An 8,662-nucleotide genomic window follows, 5' to 3' on the forward strand; every position below is an offset into this window, starting at 1 on the left:
GAGTCCGAACTGTAGTGAGCCCAAACGAACAGAACGGGGGGATTTCCCTCCCAGGGCGTTCGGGGATGTCTACAGTTTCTGGCGGCTCTGCTAGGGATTTAGAGAACTTGACTTGAACTCGTGATATCTTGTTTTGACTACACTTATGTATTTCTTTGTATTGCATTTGCATTGGTGCGCCTAGGACACCGTGTTTGCCATCTGCTATTCCTGAGCGGTTAGCCTGAGGCTGCGTGCCATAAGGTTGACCGGTTACGGGCTCTTCCAGTATGGGAACACAAACCCAATTTTACCGGGGCACCCTTTTCGACCATTCGACCTAGTGCATATTCGGAATCCGTAGTGACCATTCCAAGCCAGGACAGGTTGCTTACCCGATAGGTTATTTGAAACCGCTGCGTGCGTAGCGAAACCCTAGCTCCTGACAAAATAGGACAAGGAAACCCTACCCCAACATAGGGGTGTTTTGGCTCTCACTTGCTTGTTATGTGCTTTTAGAGTGCGTCTCTACAGGAATGCATGTATCAGTTTGCAAGTCTGGGTATCAGGCCTGAGGGCATTAGTATTTGGGGAATCAGTTTTACCTGAGGGTAGCAGTTTACAGGCAGAATTTTGGGGCAGAATTCAGTAGAGGGCACAGTCATCCTGTTATGCTCATATCTGTTTTGGCAAAATTGGGCTGAGATGCTGCATGTTTTCTCTTTTGCTAGGTAGTCAGGGAACCATAGCTTCAGAGGGCTCCAATATCCCCTGAGGTTCATCGGACTTGTGCTGATAGACTTTGTCAGGTCAGAGATTCAGTTCAAGGGCAATCCGTATTCCTTTGCCAGAGACAGAGTAAAAGGGCCAGTTAGGCACAGATCACCAGTTCATCGGTTACCAGATTAGTGGCCCTTATCCACCCCACCAGTGAATTGTCAGGCTGAGGTCTCAGTTTCTACTACAGGGATAGATATACCAGTCATTCAGCCGGATCAGTAGAATATGGCAGGGATGGAGGAGATGATGCGTCAACTCCAAGAAAGTATGAAACTCATGCAGCAAGACGTTGCCCGTCAAGCAAAATTTGCCAAACAGTAGGCTGAGATCATGGCCCAGCAGGCAGAGATAATCACCCAGCTGTAGTAGCAAACCAGAGCCTCTGCTTCACATCAGGCTCCTCCCTCACCCAGAGTTCCAACACTCGGGGAGACAGCTAATGTTCAGGAAGATACGGACATTCCAGTAGGATCGGCTCCGCCCCCGATCCTACCCCAGCTATCTAAAGCGCCGATCAACCTGCCGGATTTACCTTTTGAGTTCGAGATAGACCCTACAGCGCTGAAGGTCAGCAAGCTGGAGAAGATGTTCAAAAAATCTCAGGGAGTGAAGTCCATCCCAGATATTGAGGACAGGTACCCCGACGCGGCTGTGACGCTGCCGGATCATTTCAAGATGCCACAAACTGACCGCTTTGACGGATCTGGGGATCCCATGGTGCATCTTCGGTCGTTCTCAGATATACTAAGGCCGATGGGCCTCACCAGACTACAGAAACTTTCATTATTTGGCCGGACCTTGTCAGGGGTGGCAGCCATCTGGTACGCAAAATTGAAAGATGATGTCAAGAGGAATTGGGATGAGATGGCCGAGGCCTTCGTTGCACAATACTTGTATAATACGCAAATCGAGATTACGACCCGTGATTTTGAGACGACAAGGCAGGAGCCTAAGGAGAACTTTTCTGAATTCGTAGCCCGCTGGAGGGCCAAGGCCTCATTGATGACCATTAGGCCAATGGATAAAGATCAAATACGGATGGTTGTGCGTAACCTCCAGCCCAAACTAATGCAGAAAATGATCGTGCTCCCCTTCCCTACCTTTTTAGATTTGCATGAGATGGGAGTACAGACCGAGGATGCCATGAAGCAGGGCCTTATTGACCAGGAGAAAGAGCAGCCTAGGCGGGCGTTTTCCCGCAGTTCGAATGCGACCACCAGTGGTGATGCAGCTGCAAGATCTTCTGAAGTGGGCATGGTCACCACCACCACATTAAAAAAAGCTACCCCATTCACCGGTGCGTACAGAAGTAGCTCACAGAAAACCAAATATTCACCTCGAGTCAAAAGGGTTTTTACCCCACTTTATATGCCTTTGTCAAAGGCTCTAGAGGTCTTAATCCGGAAAGGACATCTGAAACCATTGGAACAACGGCCTTTACCTGACCCTCTCCCTTCAAAGCATGACCAGACTAAGTACTGTGCGTACCATCAACAAACCAGTCATGAGACCGATAGCTGTTTTCGTCTGTGCCATGATATACAAGATTTGTTTGACAACAAGGTCATTACCGCACCAGTCTAACAAAGTCTATCGTCATTAGATCAGTGAACTTGTGGGGGATAATGTGATTATCTGATCAGGGGATAAACCACTAGCGGATGACGCTCAGTTTACTCCGGATGTAGCGTTTGGCACGCACTGTTTTGAGCATTTGCGAATGCTAGTTTTGTAGTTTCTGACTTAGGTGTTGAGTCAGTTCTGTTGTTTTGTTTTGAGTCTATCTCTTTGTTTTGAGTCAGTCTTTTCATACTGAGTCAGTTGGGGTCTGTCTTGTCGTATCGTGTCAGTCCTGTTGTATAGGAGTCGAGTGATTCCGGGGATGTTACCTGGGATTTCACTATTTTGTTTTGTGTTTGTCTTTTCATTTTCTTTTGAGTCTGTTTCTGCCTTGGAGCCAGTTGTGCCAATAGTTTTGAATGGAACAGCAATGATTTTTCACACGTTTGTGTTTGCTTCTGCCGTGTGCCAGTTGTGCCAGAAGTTCTGAATGAGGTGACAGTATTTGACTAAAAACTTTGTTTTTTCTGTGCCTTGAAGCCATTGCATTGACCTAAGTTTTTCAAAACTTTTTGAACACTGCGGTGAAAACAAAGAGGGAGGAATTCCTCGGGTTTTGCAAAGTTTGATCAATTGAGAGAAAGAGAGGCATGCTAAGCCCTTAATGAATGAAATCATGTTTGTTAATATGAGTACTGAGAAGGACCCCGGCTTGATCCAGATTGGTTCCACACTATCTTTAGCGCGAGCGATTTGTTGCTTTCTTAAAAAATTTCAAAAACAAAATATTTTGCGCGGTCTTGCGAAGGCCTGTGTGGAATCGCTTTTGAGATTGTGCAGCTTAAGATCGCTCTTAGCCTCAAGACTCGACCCCTTTTGATTTCAAACGTCGAACTTGGATTCAGAATGTTCGAAGGCCAATCATGATGTGAGGCCTATGTGACCAGATTCAAAGCAGCCCGTGAACTAGGGGCAAGAAAAGTCAGATCAAGAAGATCAGATGTCGTCAAAAGAAGCTTGCAAAGCTAGATCAGAAGCACCCCTCGAACTAGAGACAAAAATGTTTATGGTGTTCGAAGAGTCAAAAAAATTGGGATGTTTCTCAAGCTAATGAAGATTGACAAGAATGCCGAATCCCAGAAGGGAAGAAAGAAGAAGACATTGCTGAAGGACAACCGAGTTCCTATCCACAACACTAGGGGCAAATTTAGCCCCCATTGGATGGACTTTTGCATCATCAGCGAACAGCAGCCATTCTCCTGGATTTGGATGACTTCAGGATCTCAAACCATTCAACATGGACAAAGCTACACTTTTACCCTTGAGAGGCTCGCTGGGCCAAAAATCCGAAAGGGCGACCCAGATAAAAGTTAGAGCAAGAAAAAGAACAAAAAATGAAAAAATGCAAAGAATGAAAAAAGAAATGAAGAAAAATGAAGAAAATAAAATGAAAAAAGAAAAAAAAAAGAAATGAAATGAAAAGAATTGAAAAGAAAAGAAGAATAGAGCTCGCAAGGTTGAAAATCCGAAAAGGCGGCCTTGGCAAAAGTTAGAGCGTAAAAGGAGAGGTTAATACCCGAGTGTACCTTAACCCCGAACTACATAAGGTTTGATTCCCATGTTTGGGATATGTAGGCAACTTCATTCTGAAGTCCAGCCATAAACACTTCCAAATCAACTAAGTCCATGTAATGGTTCTGACCATCTTTGTCTTCTCTGTATCCGAAAGTTCGGTTGTGATTTTCACCATGAGAACTGCTTATAACGTGCTGCGGTGCTATTCAGACAAGGGGCAACTTTCCGTTGCCATTCAATGTATTGTGGTGCTATTCAAACAAGGGACAACTTTCAATTGCCAACAAGAGGCAATTCTCCATTGCTATGGATCCGAGGTTGTGCATCTCAAGAGTAGGTTCCATGCTTGTTGAGCAGTGGCCGTTTGCAAAAATAGTTTTTGAGAATTTTTTCTGAGGTTGACTAATTCTCTCGAAAATTATTCTATTTTTCTAAAACTAAACCATTTCTTGGACCCAAAAAAAGAAGGGGAAAATTTTCAGTGCTCATAGCTTGACTTGCATGATTTCAAATTAGAAAATTGACCAAGCGTGTTAATCTAACTCTTATTTTGGTCAAAATTGTTTTAGTAGAAAACAAAACAAAAAATGGTCAAAATAATGAACTGGGGGCACAGTTGAGTTAGGTGTTCTATCTTTTTCCCGTTGACAATGTATTTTCCAGAATGGGCACCGTACTTGCCAAGAAGGGCACCTTGTTCGCCAGAAAGGGCACCACTGAAGTTAACCGCAAAAGGGCAGAAAGCTCTCACTCTCCGAACAATGAGGTATCAAGCCCAAGTGCGAAGCACGAACTGGAATGGAGCAAGGTATTCCACTCCTTCATCTAGACAGATCTGATCATGTCCAAACTCCCCAGCATAGCATCATCAACCGATGTCAACTGCAGATTTGCTACACACCCAGTTGTAGCACAGCCCCTCTGTGGGAAAAACTCACTGTTGTGAACAAGAAGAAGAATCTAGCGGAATACTAGGGGCAAGACCCCACAACTTTCTATCTATCCATCAACCACCCAGGGGAGGGATTTGAAAATGAGAGATTGAAGAATAGAGAGATGTGTGATGAGAGAAAAAGTAAGAAAAGGGCTTTTTCAGAAAAATAGAGTCTGAGAGCCGAGTGATGTGAGAATCACAAATGAGAAAGGGTGGGAAATAATACCCGGAGAAACTGGCCACTCGCGCACCGAGAGGTCTCTCGTCTTTGTAACACGTTTGTGTGTCAAGTCTTTTGTTTTGTTTGTCTCGATTCTTGCTTTGAGTCGTTTCGAGTGTGTCTCAATGTGTTTAGGTTGTTTCCCTTTTTGTTTTTCGTTATTGAGTCTTTTTCGCTGTATTCAGTTATAGGCTCAATACCTGGTCGAGAACTCGTTTCTCAATTTCAAAAAAAAAATCATCTTGTGCTCAGAGTGTTGTGCCATTCTCCACATTTGTGCAAAACAGTATTTGTTCTTTCATAAAACTGCAGGGTCCACCCCCGATAAGTGTGAATAGTAAAATAAGGACCTATCTAAAGCTATGTGGGTTCCAGACTGCAAAGCGAAAGAAAGAAAGGGAAAATTTAGAGCATCTTAGTGTGTTTTAACTTCAGCAAATTCTGAGATTGTACTCCGGCTGTACCTCTTCAGACCTTGTCTGTGCTCCGAAGAATGAGTGTGTCTCTACTCCAAGCTTAAACCTGCTTCAAGTCAGAATAGCAATTAAAGCAACTGCAAATGTTATCTTTCGCCAATATAGACAGGGTGTACCCTTTTGAGCTGTGTGTTACAAAGTCCTCTAAGAGGTAAATCGGAAGCACCGGGGTACATGTTTGATGCCCCTCTATTGCATAAAATGTGCACTTTCATATACACTTCTGTTACATGCGTGCCGTGCATCGTTATGATTCATGCATAGAATATGCTTGTTTTCAATTTTTGCATAGAATATGCTTTGTTTGTCTCATGCATAGAATATGCTTTCAATATTGCATGGAACGTGCTTTCAAAAGTTGCATAGAGTATGCTTGCTGCGTGCATAGAAAGTGCCCCCATACTTGCATAGAAAATGCACTCTTCCATACTTGCATAGAAAATGCACCTCATTTGCATAGAACATGCATTCACTCGCATTGTCATGTGCACCTACACTTTGTATCGTATTTGCACTGTCTTGTGCATCTTGTGGTTGTGTTTCACTCGGGCTTTCTTGCGCATCGCACTGTTTTGTACAGTTTAATCACTTGCGCTATTTAGCGTATCGCACTGTCTTGTGCATTTCAAATCACTCGCCCTGTTTAGCGTATCGCACTGTCTCGTGCATTTCAAATCACTCGCGCTGTTTAGCGTATCGCAATGTCTCGTGCATTTCAAATCACTCGCGTTGTTTAGCATATCGCACTGTCTTGTGCATTTCAAATCACTTGCGCTATTTAGCGTATCGCATTGTCCTGTGCATTTCAAATCACTTGCATTTTCTTGCGCATCGCACTATTTTGTGCAGTTTATCACTCGTGCTTTCTTGCGCATCGCACTATTTTGTGCAGTTTATCACTCGCGCTCTCTTGCGCATCGCACTGTTTTGTACAGTTTACACTCGCGCTTTCTTACGCATCGCATTATCTTGTGCATTTCATTACATGCTCTCTCTCATCTTGCGTAGAAAATTCTTGTAGCACTTGTCAGTGCATTGCATCGCACTGTTTTGTGCACCTTACTTGCATTTGGCATGCATTTTATCGCGCTATCTTGCACATCGCACTGTTTTGTGCACCTTACTTGCATTTTGCATGCATTTTATCGCGCTTTCTTGCGCACCTAACCTGTACTTGTTAGTACATTGCATCGCACTGTTTTGTGCATCTTCTTAGCACTGTTTTGTGCATTCACTCTTCACTCGCACTTTCTTGTGCACTCTCTGGTCTAGGAGACCTTAAACCCTCTAAAGGTGCAAATCCTTTGGTGTTTGTCGTGCCCGAACGACTTCCAGTGGTCTGGTATAGCCACCTGCCTGTGTTTGCGGTGAGTTCCTAGGAGACCAACTGAGGCGGTGGAAACTAAAGTTCGAATGGCTTATGCCTAGAACGCAAAGGTTCGGGATTTTCGAGACTAAAGTCTGGTTTAAAGACCCAGGGGTATATCCTCGGCTTGAAATTTGTATGGCAGCCCCATAGATTGAGATAGCATCTGTATGCGCCTCAATTCTGGATACTGATCCAACCTAGTCTGTCACCCTGTTGGAGAATAAGGAAAGCTGTGACCATAGTCAGGGAGAAAAGTAGTACCTGTCGTTCAACCAAGAAGAAACGAAAGATTCCCACATCAGCATGAGGTAGGACATTGCTGAGGTAGGTCATTGCCAAGTGCCCCTATAAGGTACCTTTACTTCCTAACTACTGCATCATCTAACTATTACATTGCATTTTAGCTATTCATTGCATTGTAGCTTGCATGCATTCACTGCATCACCCCCGCCTACGGCTTACGCCTTTCCATGTTAAGCTTGGTCTAGTATGTTCTCGTACTTTTCACGTCGAAGCACAGTTATGATATTATGTGTACGCACCTAGCGTTGAGGGTGACGGCACCGTTTCTGTGTTAAACGTGGCTTGTATGTGTCCATGCCTTTCCTAGGCGAGATACGGTTTGGCCGCAGGCCTTATCCATTCCATCCATTGCATATTGTATATATTGCAGTGTAGCTTGCATGCATTCATTGCATCACCCCCGCCTACGACTTGCGCCTTTCCATGTTAAGCTTGGTCTGGTATGTGCCCGTACCCTTCACGTCGAAGCACAGTTATGATATTATGTGTACGCACCTAGTGTTGAGGGTGACGGCACCGTTTCTGTGTTAAACGTGGTTTGTATGTGTCCATGCCTTTCCTAGGCAAGATACGGTTTGGCTGCAGGCCTTATCCATACCATCCATTGCATATTGTATATATTGCATTGTAGCTTGCATGCATTTACTGCATCACCTCCATCTATGGCTTGCGCTTTTCCATATTAAGCTTGGTCTGGTATGTGCCCATACTCTTCGCGTTGAAGCACAGTTATGATATTATGTGTACGTACCCAGTGTTGAGGGCAACGGCACCGTTTCCGTGTCAAACATGGTTTGTATGTGTTCATGCCTTTCCTAGGCAAGATATGGTTTGGCCGCGTGCCTTATCCATTTCATTCATTACATTGTAGTGTAATTTGTTACATCCAGCATTTAGTATCATGGTCTTTCCTCAGCGGGTCATTCCCCACTTATATCATCCTACCCAATTACTTGTATCTTGTGTTCCGTCAACACAACTCATAGTTCTGCATATGTACGCGCCTATTCCACTGCTGGTATTGTGGTTTGAGGGTGTCGGCACCTTTTCTATGGTAGACAGACTTTGCATCTCCATCATCTTCATAATATTTGTGTGGTTTTGAACTGCTTATGATTTGATCATGATTCAATTACATTGCATATCATTCGCATTGTTTCAATACAATATATATCATTACATTGCATTGCATAAATCTTGAATTTTTCAAACCGGCTTCGCGTAGCGTATAAGTCTAATTCTCAAAGTCTTCTTGCATATCATTTGCATCCTGTCCCTAAACTACGCTGGTTTGATTCCTTGCAAAGGGATACGTAGGCAGCCTGCGGGTTCAACCAACTTCATTTGTAGCTTGCATGCTTTGTCTAAGTCTTCGGCCTTGTCAAAAATGGGTCGTCTCTGGGCTATGACATTCACTCCCCTCATTTTTATGACTTTCGAGTTCTATCAAAGAGGGGAAACTGTAG

The sequence above is a fragment of the Camellia sinensis genome, chromosome 6 (genome assembly GCF_055761805.1).
Source record: "Camellia sinensis isolate YWXY chromosome 6, ASM5576180v1, whole genome shotgun sequence".
Taxonomy (NCBI): Eukaryota; Viridiplantae; Streptophyta; class Magnoliopsida; order Ericales; family Theaceae; genus Camellia; species Camellia sinensis.